Genomic DNA, 22,350 nt, shown 5'->3' with positions numbered 1-22,350 from the left:
GGTCTAGCTCAGTATAAGGCAGCCTTTTGCATTCCTGAGGATTGTTGGGCAGCTGGGAGAGAAGGAAATTTGAGTTTGGGCAGAGCCGAAAGGAAACTGAAACAGGAAAGAGCTAAGGAGGTAAGAGACTTCCAAGGCACTGCACAGATGGGCAATGAGGGTGGGGTTATATGTTGCAGGGGATGGGACCAGGAATAGTAGGCTGGTCAAGAGGCAGCTTGACTCTGGGAAGAGGGACGAAAAGGAGACAGTGTGTTGAAAAGTAGGGACCAGGTCAAACAACGGATGACCCAAGGACATAGCAGAGCTGTGCCTGAAACTTCCCATCAACCATAGGAAGAGAAATCTGAAAGAGAAGGGAAACCGGAGGGTTGGGGCTATGGGTCAGGGAGGCATGTGAATATGAAATTCACAAGGGGCTGCAAAAGAGGGAACTTCAGTGGCTGCATCTCCCTTCATCACTGCAGCTTTATGAACCAGCAACCCTAAGGGGGCAGCAAGGGCCAAGCAATGTAGTGTGGGAAGGGGCTGAATATTGATTTGAACTAAGCAGACAGTTCCTTGGCTGCAGGCTTCTGGTGCCTTAATACATCAGCAGTGTAATGAATTCTACATATTAAACTGTCACATAATTACAATGTTGAGCACATCGCTGTCCCTCACCTTATACAGTGGTACCTCGAGTTAAGAACTTAATTCATTCTAGAGGTCCGTTCTTAACCTGAAACTGTTCTTAACCTGAAGCAAAGTTCTTAACCCGAGGTACTATTTCTGGGTTAGCAGAGTCTGTAACCTGAAGCATCTGTAACCTGAGGTACCACTGTGTGTGTGTGTGTGTATCTCACACACATGCACACACAGAGAGTGGGGCCTACATTTTCCTCAGCTCTGTCCCTCTGAGGATAAGCTTACAGATGTTCAGTTAATAGCCTCTATTTCTCCCCTGTTTCCCCCCTCCCTGCCTCTCTCTTGAGAATTTCTGACTCTTTCCTACCATTGTGGAGGAGTGTGTTTGCTCAACTAGGGATACAAACAATGATCACTGGTTCCAAAGAAATTATTAGCTATTATTCTTAGAAACAAGATCTCTATAAATCACAAGGCATGGCTAATAAAAAAACCTACCCGCGATAAGGCTCCCTGTCACAGCTCTGGCATAACAGCCTTAATCTTTTTGCTGAGTGGCTCATCCCCACCCCCCCACCTCGTAAACACACAGCCATAAACCATTTTCTCTGCTGCACTTTAAAATGCCACGGTCGGGCAGCTCATTCCAGGGGGGGACCTGGCTACAGACAGGCCTTCTATTTACAGACAGCTTTGTCACTGCTGACTAAATAGCTGAGTTTCCTAGCCAATGTTTTGCAAATTAAGGCCATTGCATTCTTTAGGCTACTGGCCTGGGGTAGGGAAGTTCGGTTTCAGGGATCAGATGTGGCCCTCAGAGCACCTGAATCTGGCCCTCGAGCTTTTCCCAGGCAACACCTCTTCTTTCCAGGCCCCACCCCTGACTGGTTCTGCTGTGCAGCCTCCTTAAGAATTTTTGCCTAGCTGGAATGTGTCCTTGAATTCTGATAATGCTTCTTGCTTGCCTTGGTGGAGGAAAGAGGGGTGAGTGTGTGTGTAGAAACCAGCCTACTGCATAAAAGTTAAAGTAATTTTCTTTTACTCCACCAGCCTTTTGCCTCTGGCCCCACCCACCGAAACATGGCCCTTGCCCAGAGCAAATGTGGCCCTTAGTCTGGAGAACCTTTCCCACCCCTGGCACATCTCTTTTGGCATCTAGACCCAGGCTATTGTTCGGAGACACACCCACCCCAATTCTCCTCACAGTTAAAGTTCTCAGAGTGGTTTAACAGTCAATCCCTCTTCCCAGGGAATCCTGGGAATTGTAGGTCTGTGAGGAGAATAGGGGCCTCTGAACAATTCTTAACCCCCTCAACAAACTACAGTTCCCAGGATTCTTTGTGGGGAGCCGTGGCTTTTTGAAGTGGTATGACACTGCTTTAAATGTATGGTGCAGATGGGGGCCTAAAAGGAAAAATAGAAACATTTTGTAAATATGAGCACCCTTGCATTGAGGGTTGTTTCAGATTCACTCACTCACTGGAGTATCAAATTTGTTGAAGTATTTCCACAGCATACAGTAAGCAGTTCTTTGGTACACACAGGGCTTTTTCCCCAGCCAGAACTCACTGGAACCGAGTTTTGACACCTCTCAGGGCTGCGCCATTACCATTATAAGAGAACCAGAGAGGTGTTCATGGAGAGTTCCGGCAGCTCTTTTTCGGTACTCATATACTGCAATGTCATCCAATTACTAGAAAGAATATATGAAAGATTATCCCGCTGCATTTTTATCCCGTGTTTTCTCCAAAGAGCTCAGAGCAACACAGACCCAGTGCTTCAACCCTCACAACAACCCTGTGAGATAAGTTAGGCTGAGCAAAGATCAGTCAAGGAGCTTCATGACTGAGCTTAAGAAATGAACGCCAGTCTCCCCAGCCTATCATTTTAAGTGCTACACGACAATGACTCCCTTTGGGCTGTTGTATGTTACAATGATAACTGGCAACATAAACTTGAAAACACATACGTGGAGCCTCCTTCACAGTCTTTAACAAGTGATAGATTGCCAATGAGGGGTTTGCACTATTGACCAGAATGCTTGAGGAAGGCAAGTTGCATTTATTCATTTTAAGACTAAGTATTTCCTGGTCCCCTCACGGAGGTTGCCATGTTATGCTGAAAATTATCTTGAGTTAAGGGTTTGCTTTTTAAAGAGAAGAAGAAAGGGCAACGTGGTTCAATGTTTGCAGCGCACAACATAAACCTAGCTAGCTGCCTGTAAAAGGCTAGGCACGTCCTTAAATGTTAGCTGGGGAAAAGACCTTGTCGGTCTGTTTGCTGGGCAAAAGAACAATCAGAGCTACAGTTTGCACTGCTGTCCTAACCAGATCCTCTGACTCGCTTCATTGTAAATCCTTCATCACCAAGGCCTCTTGAAACGGGTGTTTATTTTTGAAAATTGGTCGCTGTTCTTTTACAAGAAATTGAAGCTGGCTTATGAAGTCACGCCAGGGCCTTCGTCGTCCAGAGAAAAGAAGGTGTTAAATGGATTTTGGTTTTAACAGAGGGCAGCTATATATAGGTGGCTCCAGCCAGCACTGCTAGTACTGCACTGCAGCTGGTGTTGACACGGACAGCAAACCTGGGGAAGGGAAGAAACGCTACATTATCCCTTGGGTGGAGAAGAGGCAACAGGGCACAGAGACAGAGAGATGCCCATAGTAGCCAGAGTCATAGGAATATAGAAAGCTGCCTTATAATGTGTGAGACCATCAGTTTAACTAGATCAATACTGTACTGTCTACTCTGACTGAAGCACCTTGCCAGGTTTTCAGACAGGAGACCTGCCTGGAGATGTCGGACCTTGAATCTAGGACCTTCTGCATGCAAAGGACATGTGTGACAGAGGCAGGGGGGACAGAGGCTGACCCAGGAGAAGGGGCCAGTGATTTATGTGGTTTTGAGCCACCTGCGAGGCAGGAGCCAGGGCAGCAGGGAGGGGAAGGGTCTGAGCAGTCTGAGATGGAGGAGGAGGCACAGGACATGTCAGAACCAGAGGAAGAGGCCTTTCAGGTGAGGGAAGGGCCAGTCACATCCCCACTGTCTCCTAGAACCAGGAGGGACTTGAAGTCGGAATTGCAGCAGTGTCCTCTGTGCAGAAGAAATTTCAGGTTGCGTGTCTGCACTCTGTTAGACAAGGGTACTTAAGCCCAGGTGTGTAAGGACCCATGGGAAACCCTGGTCCCTGGTTCTGTGAGGAAAGGGATAGATGTTGAAGGCCAAACTGCTAGAAGTGACTTTAATTGTGTGGTTCCCTGTTGATGTTCATGGGATGCAAAACAGCAGTCATAGTGGGGGGATGGAATCGGGAAGGGTAGTTTCATTCTCTCTCATCAGGAGAAGAATCTTCTCTCTGAACATGCTAGGGGTATGGAACAGATTCGGTTCTGTTCCCATGCAAATCTACCTAATTTGCACTTCCCCAAATGACATGCAAACCAAAGCACAGCCGTCCTTTGGCATTCGCACTTCTGCGAATTTTGTATATGCAGTTTTCCAACCTGAAAACGTGTGCAAAAATGTTAGAAATATATTAGGCAAAAATCACTTGTCCAAATGTGTCTATTCAGAGAAACACAGACTAAAATGGTAACGAATTTTCCCGAGGCCTTTAAAAGACGTAATTCACAAACTGGTGCAGAAATGTGCCAAATGGAACTTAAGACTGGAGAAAGGAGAAATTGCAATTAATGCATTTGTCCATTCCTGTTTGTATTGCAAGGGAAGTGTCTGTGTCTGCAGGGGTTTGTGGGTATTATCACCTGTGCATTCTGCGTGAGAGGTCACTTTTAACAAAGCAATTGCCACCATCTGTAATTTCTGTGTTTCATTTCCTCTTGACCTGGTGGTTTACAACCATCTCCCAAGCATGAAAATACATAGAGAAGGGTATAAATGTTCATTGCTGGGAGGTGGTTGCAAACCATCAGGTCAGTACGAAATGAAATGCAGGAAGTACAGACAGTGATAATTACAGGAGTTGCACATAATGTTCGTTCAGCAGCTGTCAGCTTGGTAGCATATATGTTTTGCAACTGTCAGCCCATTGACCTCTTGCGATGCTGTTTTAGAAATCTACTAAACCCTTTTTTATTTCAGCAAGACTATGCAGACACATTCCTCCTCTGGAAATTGTAACAAAAATATGCACACTAATTGCATTCACATGTGTGGAGGCTGACCCACTAGGGCAGAGGGGGCACTGTCACACCAATATAACTCTGCCCTTAGCCACTCCCCACATCTGTCTTCAAACGTACAACCAGCCTAGGGGAGTGGCATTGGCTGTCAGCTTCTGTCTCAGTTTCTGTGTCGCCCTTGTAGAATTCAGCAGGGAGGTGGATGGGGACAAAACCAGAATTAGTTGCCTCTGCCTGTCATTGGCCTCCTTGCCCTGCCCTACAAGTCCCAATGGATACCAGCAATCACTGATTCTGGAGACCCACAACTGAAAACAACTGTTCAAATTGGGCTACTTTGGAATATTCCTATGTAGTACCTGTAGAAAGATGGGCGGCACTCGGGTCTAAATACATTAATACTCAAGATACTATTGAAACAATAACATCAGTTCCAACGATATGGCACCACATGTCCCCAAAATATAAATTTGACCGTTTCTCCCACGACAAAATGATTTTGCGGGGAAGCCCGTCTTAAAAAATCAGGAAATAAATGGTCGTATGGAAGAGCTGGGTGAATTTAGGTATATTAACGTTAGACCAGCTGATAAACGAAGAGGATGAATTGTATACATATTTCGTCTTAAGAGACAAATACAGATTACCTACAAATGCTCAATGGTGATATCTCCAGATAAAACACTTGCTAACCACCATCTATGTACCAGCAGCTTTTACAGCCTCAGAGATCCCAGAGATATTGAAGCAGTTGATTAATTCTTACGTAGCAAAAAAACTGGCCATCATATCTAACTGTTGGAGATGCAATAGGGACAATGCTTCTCTAAAACACATGTTTTTTCATTTTCCAGTATTGAAAGATTTTTGGTAGAAGGTAACTGAAACTATCAACAGAACTGTATGGAATAATCTTACAGTGCAAAATATCCTTTTGACTTATATACCTAGCACATGGAACCTTACAAAAGGACAATATGAGTGGACTCTTCATGCCCTTACCACAGCAAAAAGACTGATATTGATGAATTGGAAAAATAAAAATGCGGCTCCCTTCTACAATTGGATTGAAGACTTATATTAACTCGCAAGATATGAGCAACTTGCATATAAACACAGACTTGCCATGGACAAATTCAATGATATTTTGAATCCATTCTTACAAATACTGTAATGGGTTAAGATCTGGTGAATTACAGTAACAACTTTGTAAAGTATACAGTTTTGGTTTTCTTCCCTTCCCCCCTTTACTTTGCCTTCTGCACTGGTGCTGTTTCTTGTTTTCTCTTTCTCTCTTTTATTTACGTCTCACCACGTTTAGTGCACATATAATTATGTATTTCAATAAAGATGTATTTTTTAAAAAACAAACATTCCAGCCCTGGGAACATCACACGCACACAAGCAAAAGGTATTATTTTCAAGGAGACCTTTCAAACTAGTGAATGGCACTTGGGAAAGGGCACAGAGCAGGCAAACCTGGCCCTCCAGATGTTTTGGGACTACAACTCCCATCATCCCTGACCACTGGTCCTGTTAGCTAGGGATGATGGCAGTTGTAGTCCAAAAACATCTGGAGGGCTGAGTTTGCCTATGCCTGGCACAGAGCAAGGTCTGGGTGTGGCCCAGAATAAATCCTAAGGGCCAGACAGATAGGCTTGGAGGGCCACATTTCCCCTCTAGGCCTGAGATTTGCCATCCCTGACCTAGGTAGCTTGTTCCACATGTTCATTTATGTCCTCCCGCCCCCCGCCACAAAGAACGAATGTTTGGTTGTGACTTTATATGGAAAAACTTTCAGAGGTCAAAACAACCTCAGCGTCCAAGGCTTCATAATTCTGAAGTTTACCTCTAGAGGACATTCATATCTCAGAAACACATATTCTAGAAATCATTTATAAAATATGTCATAGCCAAGAACAGTGCTGACAAAAATAATCTTTTCAGAGGAGGAAAAATGACATTGATTTTTTTAATATTAAAAAAAAACAACCACCACTGTCAGCCACAGCTGTAAAATCTAGATGAGCTGCAGGGGCTTCTTCCCCCCTCCCCAATATATGATCTTTAATAGCTTATACTTTCCTATCTGGATCCTTATCTTTTATGGAAAAGTTAATATGACCAAGTTGCCGAATAAGATTGTGGGGGATGGGCACCGTTCTATGCTAGAATCCATAAAGACAATAGACAGTAGCTGAAGAGGGAAGCCTCAGAAGAAATCACATCCGTATCCAAAGGATAAGGAATTAATACAATAGCTCTGCGCTGGCTAATGACTCACTGGATCACAATGGGAAAAGGTAATTGCTGTAAAAGATGGGCTGCCTTGCCAGTGACCTAAGGAAAGGACATTCAGCAGAGTACAGGCTGTACACGGATAAGTACAGAAACGTGAAGCAAAAAATGATCAAGGTAGACCTGCCAATTTCTCTCCCTTTTGGCACTCTGCTACTAATTGATCCTCTTGCCTGCTGCCTTTGAATATTATCCACCTGGGGGAAGTTATTTGTGCAGATGAGCTGGCAGATCTCGCCTGAGAAGGCAGAGAGAGAGAGAGAGAGAAGCAGGAAGGACTCTGGGCATAGGCTCAAAATGGCATAGCATTTGCATACGCAATGGAATTAAGATGGTGGGTGGGCGGGCTCTCACCAGAACTGTGTCCAACCACTCTAACAAACCAAAGTGTGTGCATGTGAGATACATATGTGTGTGGCTCACGCTGTGACAGTGCCCCTAGAAAGAGAGGTCCTGGCAGGAATTCGGCTACAGTGGTTTCCTGTTAAAGGTGCAGGCACATACATTACACATAGGACGTGCCCAGACTTTTAATACCTGTGTTTCCAGAGCGGGCCTTTAATCTAATCTGAAACTGTCAGAACCAGAAAATGTCACACTTTGCAGCAGTTTCCATGCACTGTGCCCTGCATGGATACCTCAGTATCCCTTGACTCCTTTGATTGATCTGCCATTTGAACCACTCCATACATTATATTGTAAGCTGCCCTGTGATCTTTGGACAAAGGGTGGTATAGAAATTTAACTAATAATAAAAATATTTTAAGCACATAGCTCCCCCCCCCCGAATTTTGGGAACTGTAGTTTACCCCTCAGAAAGTTACATTTCCCAGTACCCTTGATAAGCTACACTTCCCAGAATTCTTTGGGGATGCCAGATCCTTTAAATCAGGCTTCCTCAAACTCAGCCTCCAGATGTTGTGATATTACAATTCCCATCATTCCTAACCACTGGTCCTGCTAGCTCAAAATCTTGGGAGTTGTAGGCCAAAAACATCTGGAGGGCCATGGTTGAGGAAGACTGCTTTAAATGTATGGAGCAGATATGATATCAGGCCTGGTAACTATTCATAAAGAATGTCATGCACCAGGAGACTGGGTGGGGGGCAGGATGAAGGAAAGGTTGTGGCAATGGACAAGGTCACAAAAATCTAAGTAGGTGTAGCTGAAATAATTACATATTCTTCCCCCTTTACCTCTGTCTTTTTTCCCCACCCTCTTCTTCTGTTTCTCCCTTTGCCTACATTTAGGTCGCCACTAAAATGCCACGTACACAGATTGCACTATATAAATGAAAAAGAATGATAAATAATAATGCTTGAGTTCAAGCGGCACAAATTACGGGAAGGGGGGGTAGAAGAGGTCTTAAAATATGTGGCATGCTTTATGGGTGACCCTGTAATTGTACTAAATTGGCATAAGAGCCATCATAGTGTAGCAGTCAGAATTCTGGATTAGAACCCAGGAGACCAGCGTTCAAATCCCTACTCAGCCATCAAGCTCACCGGCTAATCTTGGGCTAACCTACCTCACAGGTTTGCTGTGAGGTAAAAAAAATCTCCTTGGAGGAAACGTGGGATGGAAATGCAAATTTTAAAAGAAATAAATAAAATGACAAAGCTCTTACAAAAACAATCAGATGTGACTTCATCTAGTCAACGAAGGAAGAGAATGGTGGACCTCACTCAGCTTAATAACACTGTAATCAACACATTAAATAGCCAAACCATTCGTTTGGAAAGTTCTCTATAGAACAATGGTGCAATACAAACTCTGATCTAGGTACGTCACTTGAAACTATGGCTCTTTTCCCTCCCTTGGGAAACAGGACGTAGCTATGAGTCAGCTGTCTGATTGCTGTGAATATATTTTCTGATACAATGGTACAAAAGCAGGGGGAAGGAATGTTTCTAAACCCGAGGGCCACATTCACATCCAGGACACCTTCTGGGGGCCACATACCAGAAGTGGACAGATGCAAAGGCAAAAGTGGACAAAACAATGGATTCAAATGTCACCTTGATGTAGCAAGCTAGTTTGTACACATGCACCATAGCTCAGAGCCAGAGTATCTGCTTTGCATGCAGGAAGTGGCAGGTTCAATCACCACCACCTCCAGACATGGAGTTCTGAAACTCTGGAGTGCCACTCCCAGATAGTGCCAACAAAACTGAGCTAGATGGCCTAGGTAGCTTCCTACATTCCTACCTTCCGCATGCATGATACAGTGTCCACTCCTCAACAACAGTTGGCAGATTTCAGTTTGGAGATAGAGAGGAAGGGACAAAGACAGCTCAGAGCTGGCAGAAGGAAAAGCACCTTGAGGTGGAGAGGGGTTGAAGATCGGCTGCTTGGCAAGAAGGCCCATTGCTCCTGCCAGCTTGTACTTTGCAAAGGATACATAGCAACAATGCCTTGCATCTCCAGCACTTTCCCACTGGAAGAAGTGCTGCCCTTGCAACTCCTTCTGGCCTGTGGAGGGAACAGGGGAGCACGCAACCATCTTCTGCATGAAATGCAAAGTCACAGTGTGACTCATCCTCAGGGTGTGTGTTGAGAGAGCATGGAGGCCTTACCCTTTGCCCAGCTACAACAGCTGCTGAGGTGTGTCTTGCCACCGCCATGGCACACCTGATGATGTGAGCTTGTAGGTGTGCTGAACCCACCCTTCAGCCTGAACCTGTTGAGGCAGCAGTATTCTGAATCATTGATCGTTCATTTGCAAGGTCACGGGGCTTAAAGACCGACGCATGTGCACTTGGAAGGGAATCCTATTGAGTTCTAAGGGACTTGATCGCAAGCCAGTGTGCAGAATGTGGCTGTCTTAAAGCTGCTTCCAGACAGGCAGCTCCCAACACTACAGAATTATTGCTCAATCTTCTCTACAAAAAGGGTTGCCATGGACTTTCCACACTCCATGAAGCACTTGTTGTTTGCATGCATCCCATTGTGTTCCATCTACACTGCTGCTTTCAATGATCTTTCAGTGAGCGTGACCCATACTTTAAAGAATGCAGCAGCTAGGTTTATTGGGTAGTGTGCCTGGCCACAGACAAGATTTGATACTGTGCAAAGTTTAAGGTTGCAGTATTAACCTCTAAGGCCCTAAACACTTGGAGAACATGCTCCCCCCCCCCCACAGGCCTGCCAGAAAACTAATATCATCTGCAAGAGGCCCGCCTGGTTATGTCACAGTTTGAAGCAATTCAAACACACATGAAACAGGAAGAGGGCCTTCTGTGTCGTGGCCCCCCCACTCTCTGGGACAATCTCACCATAGAAACAAAGCCGTGCAATTTTAGCAAACGCTGAAAACACCTGTTTACTATGACCTTGGTTGGCAACCAATGCCAGTCATTATACAGTGTTGCGTTTTTTGTTTTGTGCCTTTTTCTTCTGTATTTTAACATTTTAAATGTATTTGTTTTGTGTTTTGCAAAACAAAATATAGTTGCACATCGCCTGCATAACATAATGTAAATATATATAAATATAAAATAAACATTTTAATTAATAAATAAACTGTTAAAAAAACACCAAAGTTTGCTCCGATTCAGCTTTAAAAAGCGGGTTTTTGCCGGGGAAACTCTGGGCCAAAAAACAACTGTGTTCAGACATGGGGCACATGGACCTCCACCTGGAAAGAGTGAGGCAAAAGGTAAGTATAAATAAGCTCTTAATGACAGTGTGATCAAACTTTACATATATTTAATTCATGTGATTTCAAGCATAGATGGTTGTAGGCTGGCTGGCTGGTTGAAAACCCACAAGTTAAATGCAAACAAGGGGAAACTCAGCACAAAAAGAACTTTTAAGCTCTTACCTTGCTTGCCAAGCAACACTCTTGTTATGTACTGAAGTTTCTCACCCTGGGCCAGCAGGGGGATACTGTAGATAGTTATGCAAGTGAAGGATCAAAAGTGACGTTCAGTGATTGGATAGTTTGTATGCAAATGAAGGATCGAAAAGTGACGTTCAGTGATTGGATAGTTTTAGAAAATGGCAACAGTTACATTGTTCTGGAGCTCTATATAAGCAGGCTGACTGAGCCCCTCAGTCAGTTCTGTTCCAGCTTACAAATAAAGAGCTGCTTTGAAGGAATCGCTGTGTCGTCTGCTATGTCTACCCACAACTTAACAACTCTCTTGGAGTGCCAGTTCTTGAAGGCCAAGGATGCTTCTGCAAGATCATATGGAGCCTGAGTCCTGCGAGTATTTGCGAGGGCATCCCAGAACTGGTGGACTGAGAGGGCCTTGCCCCTCAAGCAAGGCAGAGAGCTTAAAAGCTCTTTTTATGCCAGCACTGCTTCAGTTTCCCAGGATGAAAAGAGCTTTTAAGCTCTCTGCCTTGCTAGGGGGAAAGGCTCACTTAGCGAGTCAGCTCTGGAAGGTGAGGGCTGCTTAAGCACTGTGGTTTAAATATAAGCATTTTTGCATATACACGGAGCCCTCAGAACCAAACCTCCATGTAAGATGCAATCATATTGTAACTGTCTATTTTCCTTGCCTTGTTTCTCAACTCTGTCGAAGAAGAGACTTGCAACAACCGAATTTCTGAGCACCCGCTTGGTTTTTACTGCTGTGAGAACTGGGGTACAAAAATATGCTTATATTCTGGAATCAAAATGCACAGAACAAAACCAATATCAGCCATAGTTCGGCATCCATTATGCATGTGCAGGTTATGAGAATAATATGTGAAGAAGAGATGCTAATTACCTTTGGCCTGCCAGGTCATCGTATTTTCCCAAGGTGTCCCTTCAGGCTGAGAAGCTTCCTCAGTTCAGAATATTTCAGTACAGTGGTACCTTGGGTTACAGACACTTCAGGTTACAGACGCTTCAGGTTATAGACTCCGCTAACCCAGGAATATTACCTCAGGTTAAGAACTTTGCTTCAGGATGAGAACAGAAATCGTGCAGCAGTGGTGCAGCGGCAGCAGGAGGCCCCATTAGCTAAAGTGGTGCTTCAGGTTAAGAACAGTTTCAGGTTAAGAACGGACCTCCAGAACGAATTAAGTTCTTAACCCGAAGTACCACTGTAATAATTTGGTAGGTACAAGCTACAATCCTAAAAGCTACAATCCCAAAAACACTTACTTGGGAGTAAGCCTAACTGAACTCAATGAGAGTGACCTATAAGTAGACCTGCGTAATGTTATGCTGCTCAAGATTTTTGCACCACCCCCTCCCTGGGTTTCTAACAGAAGGGAGATTTCTATGATTGCCCTTTGGTGGCTCCTGGGTTTTTAATTAAGCTCCATAAGTTAAGCAGCGTCCCAAAATGAATGCAGCGTTGGCATTTTCTTTTCTAGCCCGCTGGAACTAAATTAACGAATTAGCCTCAGGAACACGAGGTTTACATTACAGCACTCTAAAAGGATGAATTCCCGAGGCAATGGTCTTACTTCCGAGGGAAGCCCTGCGAACAATGGGCAGGGCAAATTGTTTTCCAGAGAGGCCAGTAATTTCCCAACAGCTGTAGAAAATGGAAATACATAAAGAAGACTCCGGGGAGTAGCTGTTACATTAAGCAGCCCTCGCTCAGGCTGTGAAAGGCTGTCCAGCAACAGCATCTCCTAATGACTGTGCTAGGAACAATTCAAGAGGTACAAGCTGCTCACCGTGGCTTGCATGGTATAATAAAAGTAATTGCAGAATGAGTTTCTCAATCTTTAGATGCAAGCTTTAGGTCAGTCGTGCAACATGAAATTAAGTAAGTGAATAGTTATGGGTGCTCTTAGTTACAAAAAATGCAACATATTTTATTTCTTTTTATTTAATGTTGATTTAAAGCATTCCTCACTGGGTTAAATGTCAGGGAGGTGTACAACACATATAGATTTAAAATTCCAATACAACTGCCCCACCCTTCAATAAAACAATAACATTAACTACGTTAGCAAACAAGCAGATACAAATTTCAAGGAAGGTGGCAGAATTTTGCCAATTGAAATGCCTGGGTAACTTAAAGCATATTCACCTGGCACTGTAAGGGCTATTATGTAGATGTGAGGTCTTGGGTTTCTGTGGGTGGTCAAAAAGAAAACAGCTGCCCCCTAGAGGAGCCACAATCCTGTAATTCCTAGTTTCAATTTAAAAATGAAAACAAAACCAGAGAAGTCTCTAGACCTTGTAAAACCTGCAATACAAGGCAAAATCTGCAGGCACTCTCCTCATTTATTTTGTGAGAGATGTAGCGTTTTTATCAGAATATCAGAGTTTTTAGCCAACAGATATTTAGAAAAGTAGAAACTTAGAAAATTGGACAGTGAAGGTTAGAGTGACACACCCATTGTCTAGAGGTTTTTTTTCTGGTCACGTTTTAAGTCAAAACTCCAAAACAGTACCACATTCTGCAGTTTCATGTAGATGTTAAACAACATGGAGGACAGAACTGACCCCTGCAGGGCCTCATACTAAAGGAAGGAGCAATACTCCCCAAGAGCCACTTTCTGGAGCCAGCCTAGTAGGAGCAGAACGGCTGCAAAGTGGTGACCCCAATAGTCAACTCAGAAAGCCACTCTAGAGCAATACCATGGGGTCATGGGGACTGAAAATGGCTGAGAGATGAAGAAGGACCAATAGAGTCCTACTTTGTGGCTGTCCTGACACAGGTCATCATACAGGGTGACCAAAGTAGTTTATCTACCCAAGCCAGGCCTGATTGAAATGCATCTAGAAAACCTGTCTCCTCCAAGAGTACCTGACTCATTGTGGTCTAATGGGGAGGTCTAGCTGGCCTATTTAAGCCCAGGTGCCAAAGATCCCCCACTGTTGCATTAGACTAGAACTGCCAATTGGGCCATAAAACTCACCCTGGCCAAAGCGATGTCTTAACCTAACCTACAGGATGGTTTTGAAGAGAAAACATTTGTGAGTTGGACAGCCTGTTTATGTTGCTCTCAGCCACAGGGTAAAAAGGTAGATGAGGGGGAGGAAGATACAGTGGAACCTTGGTTCTCAAATGGCTTAGTTGACGAACAAATCAGCTCCCGAACGCAAAAAACCTGGAAGTAAGTGTTCCGGTTTTCGAAAGTTTTTTGGAAGCCGAATGTCCAATGGGGATGTTGGCTATTGTTTCTGGGGCGCCTGCACCAATCAGAAGCCGTGCCTTGGTTTTTGAATGTTTTGGAAGTTGAACGGATTACGTTCGTGAGCCAAGGTACCACTGTACTATAATTAGCAGGTGGGAACATTTCTAGATAGCATTAAAGATTCAGCAACTAAAGCATCCCAATTCATTTTACATTTTTACAACTCAACGTGTGAATTCCAAACAGTTAGTAAAATACAGCCCTGAATTCTCAAACAAATGTAATGGATTCTGGAAACAACCACGGTGAAAAGATCTTCCAGGCATGAGTCAATGGAAACCCATTACAAGGATTTCCAGTTTTGCTAATCATTTGGTGACTAACACTGCTCTGCAAATTCAAGATGACCTCCTAATTCCAGGAAACCTGGGTGGCTCCCCAGAAATAGAACATATATGGAAAAAAGGGAGAGAAAACACTAATTTATTATTTACTTATTAAATTGATACACCACCCACCCTCCCCAAGAAGCCCAGGGCGGCAAACAGACAAACAATTTACAAACAAAAACAGTCTAAAACAAAGATCAAAGTTCAATGACAATTAAAAACATCTAAAAGCAGTGACAGCTGAAAACATTCCAAAAGCAATTGCAATGAACAACATCCATCCATCCAATGATCTCAAGGTGGCTGGGAACAGTATTAGGGAGCAATCCTGTAGCAAGATCTGCCAGGATGAGTGGGGTTAGGATCCAATGGATCTCCTGCTGAGCTTAGAGGTTCACAGCACAGCTATGCTGGCTTAACTCCCTCATCCTCTGCTCAACTGGAGATATGCTGTTCTATCTCCCACATCCTGGTTCAACAGAGCCCCAGCTGGTTGAGCCAAGCCCAGTGGCTCGTAAAATGGCACAAACCCTGAAAATGAGACATTGAGGGGGAAGAACCGGGGGGGGGGGGGGAGGGAGAGGCAGACTTAGACTGTATCCTAACCCCATTCAGCTCGCTCTTGTGACCTGGCACCTGGCAAACAGGGTAATGTACTGTAACTCAAACTCTTATTTTAAAGGCTTGCTTTCCCTCTGTCAGACTTTGGCCGAGTGAGCCAGCAGCAGCCCTGCTCCTGAACATTTGGGTGTTTGGATGTGGTCTATTTTACACTGACTTAACTTACACTAGGCTTGCCTTATACATGTTTCTTTTGTGTAGGATTGTTCCTTTAGTCTGGAAGATATTACAGACCCTTAGCCAGATGGGAAACACGCCCTGATCCGCACTACATTTCCAGCGCAGAGACAAATGTCTTTATTAAACAGTTAAAATACTTGGGCAATGAATGTGCTTAACCAATGCATATCCCGTTTTCTCATCCTCATTGCAAGGTCAGTGCAAAATGCCAATGTTTGCAGAATGGGTGGGTATATGTGCGGATAATTCCGTTATCAGCCAGCAATTGTTCCAAACAAGCAGGCCTTTCTGAAACTCAGTAATCCTATTATATGCTGGTTACATATAATTGACGCTCCTGAAGTATGTGCCTGCAGAAGACGGCATATAACTGTGCCTTGTTGAACCGGTTTGCAGGCCAATGTGACAGCTTCAACATTTGCCATGACTACAGTTGAGCCCTGCTCAGTAAGTACAGCAGACCAATGACTGTCATTAAAGCTGACTTTCTGATCTATAGAGGTAATGCATCTTCCATCATAAAAGCAGGTGTTCTACATACCTGGTGTTCCTGTCCTAAAATCCATGTACATTGGGAAAGGATAATAGATAAGATTTAGGCGACAATCCTAAACCAAATTTTCTAAGAGTCCCATTGAATTCAATGCGACATACTTCTGAGTAGACATGGTTTTCAGTCATGAAATCAGTGTGACTTAAGTTTGTTATCACTCTTTGAAGTCCTATTGTCTCGCCGAACGACACCTACTTTGTCTCTGTCTTCACCCAAAAGAAAAGCAGTGCCCAACCTGGTGATAACAGAATAAACAATGCAAGGAGGGAGCTGCAGCCCAGGATGTCCAATGCGCCCCTCAGCCCCCCCTTTACTATGTTGATCCTGCCCAAGGCAATGTCTGCCACAAGGGAAGAACTACCACAGTTTGACTCCCGCCAACCCAACCTACTTCTGTAGCCAGTCCAGAAGGTCTGAACAGAGATCTTCCAGGCAAATGGCATTGCCACTTTCTGACAGGTGAGTTCTATCTGAACGAACCAAATCCACATGCTCAAACCTGATTGGGGGTGAATTATCACACGTTTCAGTTCCACAGTCTTTCCTTCTGGAATCTTAGGATGTTGTATCCAAGAGTTATCTCATTCCATTATTGCAACAGCCCTGTGAAGTAAATTAAATAAAACGAGTTAAGCAGAGAATGAGCTCAGATCTCTTTGGTCCTAATCCAACACTGTGTAGTGGTTAGAGTACTAGACGGGGATCTGGGAGACCAGGGTTCAAATCCTTGCTTGGCCATGAAACTCAAATCGGCTCCTGAACAATTGAAACCCAGAAGTGAGTGTTTCAGTTTTCAAACAATTTTTGGAAGCCGAATGTCCAGCGCAGCTTCCATGGCTTCTGATTGGCTGCAGGATGCTCCTGCAGCCAATCAGAAGCCGTGCCTTGGTTTTCAAATGGTTCCAGGAGTCAAACGGACTCCCGGAACGCATTCTGTTTGAGAACCAAGGTACAACTGTATCAGAAATGCATGATATTAGGAAAAATTGCATGCACATAGGAATATAGCAGGCACAATTCCATACACAAATATGCAGATTGGGGTGGAAATGTACACAAAATGTGTACAAATTCTCAGGCAGGCTTTATGATTGTGATTATTTATTAACGTTTGCAGGCTTCTGCAGAAATGGGGCACATAGAATTTAAGACTAGGGGAAAAATGTGTTACTGAGAGAAACCAAAGTTGACAGATCCAACCACCTGATCTGCTTTCTCGCCTTCACTTTCTGTCACCTCTGCTTCTCTTTTTTAGAAAAGGTATTGTACAGGGTGGAGATAATGGTAGGAAATACATATAATTTGGTTCCTCTGCTAAGTCAATTGAAATAGACCTTCCTTATCTTTTCCAGTCTTCCTTCTGAGTCAGTGCAGTGGGGCTAATTCCCAGGTATAGGAGTGTATTGTGCATAAACCTTTGCTCCATATTCGGCAATGGAGCTTGGCTAACTTTTTTTTTTTGTTCAGCTCAGCAAACTGCACTCTGACAAAAAAAGTGCTTACTCACTTCCTCTCTGCTCTTCCACAGACAGTTCTCAGAGCAGATACTACTGCTCAAAGACTTGGGTGAGGCGATTTTTTAAAAAAAACAAACTGTGCGAGGCAGGATTTTTCACATTCTTTCCTTCTTCTGCATGCTTAAATTTGGAAAGAGGCAGATCTTGATAAACATAAAATATGCCACATGCTAGGAGTGACCTGGAAATATAATTTGTGAAAAATGCAAGGCATGAGCAATCTCCTTGGAACTCACAGAAGGGGGGGGAGGGAACCTAACTTGGCTGGATACTAGAATTATTCATCAAACACAATGTTTGAACTGTGCTAAGCTTTCAGCAGGAAATACACAAAGTCTTGTTATCTTCAAGTGAAATAAAAGAACTTGCTAGCAATAAGCTCATCTTGCTTAAATCTTTTTTTTCCCAGGGTAAAAATACTTTTCGTACATGATTTCTATCTGCTGCTGAAAGTGAGCAAGACAACTTGAAGAGAACCGTGTGTATGTGTTCAAGAAAAGGAAATGGAAGCACTCAAGCCCCATTTTCACTTTCAAAGCAATGTCATCTCATGTTAAACCAGTGGTTCCCAAAGGCTATGGCATGCCACACTCGTGTGGCAAGAAAGGATGGCAAGTGTGACGGAAAGATTCAAGTACAATCAAAGAAACGTTTAATCGTTTCAGTGTAATATAGTATGTTGTTGTTGGTATCTGCCTGTATTGAGAGAGAATGGAGTGCACCTCCAGGGGTGAAGTCAAATGACTGCATTATTAGCACCAAAGTGACCTTTCTGGGGTACAAGCCGAAGCAGCGTGAATGGAGAGCCTGGGCTGCCCAGAAATCAAGATGCCCATCTTGGCATCACTGAAATGCTCCAAAGGAAAGCAGAGCAATGTTTGGTACCAGCTTGGCTGCAGGAATTGCCAGAAGATGACATACAAGGCCAGGAGTGGAGCAGGCCTCTCAGGCACCTGGGGCGGCATGCCCAGGGGTGGGGCGAACTGCCCATAGGGGTGGGATGTGGTCCCATAGGGGCGGGGCACGTGGCACACATAGAGGCCTCACGCAGCGGGGCCTCAGCCACCCTACAGTTGGGGGGAGGCACGAGCGGACAGTGTGGAGCCTGTGGGCGCAGAGATGTGTTGCTCATGCATGCTGCAGGCCCCACAGTGACGAGTGCTGCCCACCATTTTGTCACCCCCCGTCAGGGTGACACCCAGGGCAGACCGCACCCCCACACTTCCCCTTGTACCCCCCTGTACAAGGCACCATCAAACCATTTTAGGGACTCCACTCTGGATTTGTGTGGGGTTTACTCCTCAGTTTTTTCTTCTCAGGAAATGTTTTTTTACTCAAGAAATGAAAGTAAGATTGTTCTCCACTTACATTTGTATTGTAAAATTGATGTTGCGTCTTTTTTAAACTTTTTTTTTATAAAAAAACCACATAAGGTACACTTGATTGGGTTTTTTAAAATATAGTTTTATTGATTTCCTATATACTGTATAACAATTACAAAAAAGAGAAAAAGATACAAAGTAAAATCCCAATTCGCCCACTCCCCTTTCCAGGACAGATCAATCTAGTTAAGTCTGCCAAAGTCCAATCTGTGATTTCGTTATTTGCCATTCTTCAGAGTTATCAGTAAAGTATTTTATAGAAGGATGGCATGTTTCAACAAAATTGTCTACATCACTTGTATAATTCTATGCATGTAATCTCTTTGTTAATTTTTCTGATACAGCAAAAGACCATACATTGTTTCCAGTGAGAAATCCACAGATGTTCCAATTTTGTGCCACTACTAGAAGAAAAACATTTAGTTCTTTATAACAAAGGTCAGGTGCCCCTTCTTTAAAAATAGTTAACAATCCCAAACTTGGGGTACATTCCACATGCTGACCCATAATATAGCTTATTTCTATAAACACCTTCTGCCAGAAGGGCTTTATACGTTCTCACATCCACCACATGTGAAATGTTGAGGTACACTTGATGGTTATACAAACACAAGACGGTCCATGCATTATCCCAGCAGCAGAAGCCCAGTGCAGGTGTCCAGCCACACTGTCAGCTGCTGGTGCGAAGGATCACCCATTGGGTGTGAGCTGGCAGGAACCATGCCAGAGAAGCCATTCATTACTGATCAGGAAAGAGGGAGTGCTTCTGGGATAGGTCTTTTGGCCATTTGGCAGTGTGAGCCACCCACCTCAGGCTGCTGATCTGGAGTGTCATAAAAGGGCAGCAAAAATATTGTTGGTTCATTATATTACTATAGTATTGCTGCTGCTTACGGGATTTTCTGCCTCAGGCACCAGAATGACTTCACCTAACTTTGGGTGCTATACTATGTGCCTTGACTGGGGCGGTGGATTTCTTTGGTCAGCCAGCAAGAATGTATTGGGCTGGCCAATTGCCTAATCATCTGGTGACCAATGGAAACCCAGACACTTCCTCCTTTGCCTCCTGCAATCCATGTATAAACTCTACCCTTGTGACTAGATTATATTTGTTAAGGCATAACTGGTTAGCAGGTTATGAAATTGCCTGGCTTCTGAGTAGGACATACCAAAGCCGGCCAATTGTGTTTTATACTGCACACTTGTGGAGTGAACGAAATATGAAGTGTGGACATGGAGGGAGCTGCTTAAACTAACACACTCCAGTGCACAGGCAGACTCCTCCATCCAGTGTCAGGCTATCAGCAGCAACAAGGAGCTTCTCCTGTTTCTTCTGCTGCTCTGGGAGGCCACCCCGCATCCCTGAATGCCAGGCAGGGTGATCAGCATTCCTCCTTCTGATTGCTTAGCAACAGTGATTAAGCATCCTTATCAAGAGTCGCTTCTCTGTATCTGCCTTAGAATGCTGCCTCCATGTTTCGCTTTGTTCGTTTGATGTCTGATTGTCCAGCTGACCTGCTTTTTAAAAATACGAAAGCTCAGAGTCTAGGCTCCCTGTTGGCTCATACTTCCTGTCAGCTTCTTTGGTCATGGTCTTCACCACTACAGGGAGAGGTATTGCATTTCTATTTAAATTACCAACATTATTTCTAAATTTGCACGGATACATAGAAATTAGCACATCCAAAAAGTTATGCAAATCGGTGACTTCCTTTTTTGGTGATGCTTTTTTTTTTTTGGCAGTGCTGTTACAGGCACAGGACAAAGGTCATAAAAAAGGTTGGTGTCTCTTTGTAAAATACATGATTTGTTTATTTACTGTATTTTTAAAACCCAGCATGTATCTCTATGACCACTGAGCTGCTAAGTTCAAGCATACTTAAGATCTGAGATTCTAACGATGGACTGTAAAACTTTTCAGGCAGATTTCAAACTTCCACTATTCATTTTCAGAAATGTAAGCAATGGTGTGTTGTATATTTTACGAGTACTCTATTAATCAGTGCAGAATGCTGCCTGTGTCTCATCCAAATGCTGGTCTTTATATGCTATATGGTGATGTAAGTATCCTTTTTTAAAACAACAACAACAGCACCTTTTTGAGGTCAGCAGAGGAAAATTAGCAAAACACAGACATGTGTAACTTAAAATGTTCCAGGCTTCAGGAGAGAGGTAGCTGAAATTATTATGCAGCTGTTGCATTAATTGGGCAACGGATGTGGGGCTGGAATGAGCACATTCCTCTTGAGCATTTAGTGCAGCAGTGGGGTACCTGTGGTCCTCCAGCTGTTGTTGGCCTCCAACTCCCATCAGCCCCAGCAAATATAGACAATGGTTAGGGATTATGGCTCCATCATCTCCAGCAACACCTGAAAGATCACAGGTTTCCTATCACACTTAGTGCCTCAAGCCCTCTTGCTAGCCTCTTACTAGGTAAGCAAAGGATATTTTTGCTCTCTGTTACAAAAGAGGGTGATGTGTGGGGAGGAACAGGGGGAGATTTCAGCACAGATGCTATGTTGGTTTTGTTTTAAATACTGAAGGTACATATTCCTACGTACTGGTTATGTACCTTTCCACACTGCAGAATAAAGCAAACATTGCTGGCTGTTTTGGAAGCCAGCAGTTTGTGAACAGGGACAAGGTAATATCTGAGCCATAAATGGAAATATTTATGGCATCTCATGAGGTGATGTCCATAAATGAAGAAGACTTTTCTAGGACAGAGTGCATAAGAGTGTGGTGTTTGGAAATTGTGACATGCTTGATGCTGTTGCAATTGCTGACGGCATCGCTGGGAGAGTGTTCTTGGCTAGGTGACAATAATATGATGAAGATGGAATGGTGGCTAAGAAATTAAATCTCTAAAGATTTAAACTGGTTTCACAGGAATTCCCTCTCCCCAAGAAATCTTGGAAGCCATAGCTCTGTGAGGGCAGCTGGGTGGGTGGCTACAGATATTTTGGATTCTATCTCCTGTTAGAATCAGCCAGTATGGCCAATGACCAGGTCTGATGAGAACTGTAGTCTAATAGTATCAGGAGTTCCCCACACGACAGTCGAACAAGTATAAAAGCGATATAACTATTTCAGGACCATAGAACACCAGTCCTGAAAGACCTACATTGGCTCCCAGTACGTTTCCAAGCACAATTCAAAATGTTGGTCTGACCTTTAAAGCCCTAACTGGCTCTTGGCCCTGCATACCTGAAGGAGCATCTCCAACCCCATCGTTCAGCCCAGACACTGAGGTCCAGCGCTGAGGGCCTTCTGGCTGTTCCCTTGCTGCAAGAAGGGAAGTTACAGGGAACCAGGCACAGAGACTTCTTAGTGGTAGCACCCTTCCTGTGGAATGCCCTCCTGTCATATGCCAAGGAGTTAAGTAACAATACAACCTTCAGAAGACGGAAGGCAGCCCTGTATGGGGAAGTTTTTTGGAAAAAAATGTTTTATTATGTTTATATAAGCGTTGGAGGCAACCCAGAGTAGCTGGGGCAACCCAGTTAGATGGGTGGGGTACAAATAATAAAATATTATTATTATATTATTGTTGTTGTTATTATTCTTGGTACAGTTCGACGAGAAGCACCGTTTGCCACCACCAGG

The sequence above is a fragment of the Podarcis melisellensis genome (assembly GCF_964234715.1).
Source record: "Podarcis melisellensis genome assembly, chromosome: 5".
Taxonomy (NCBI): Eukaryota; Metazoa; Chordata; class Lepidosauria; order Squamata; family Lacertidae; genus Podarcis; species Podarcis melisellensis.
This window is presented reverse-complemented; position numbering follows the sequence as displayed.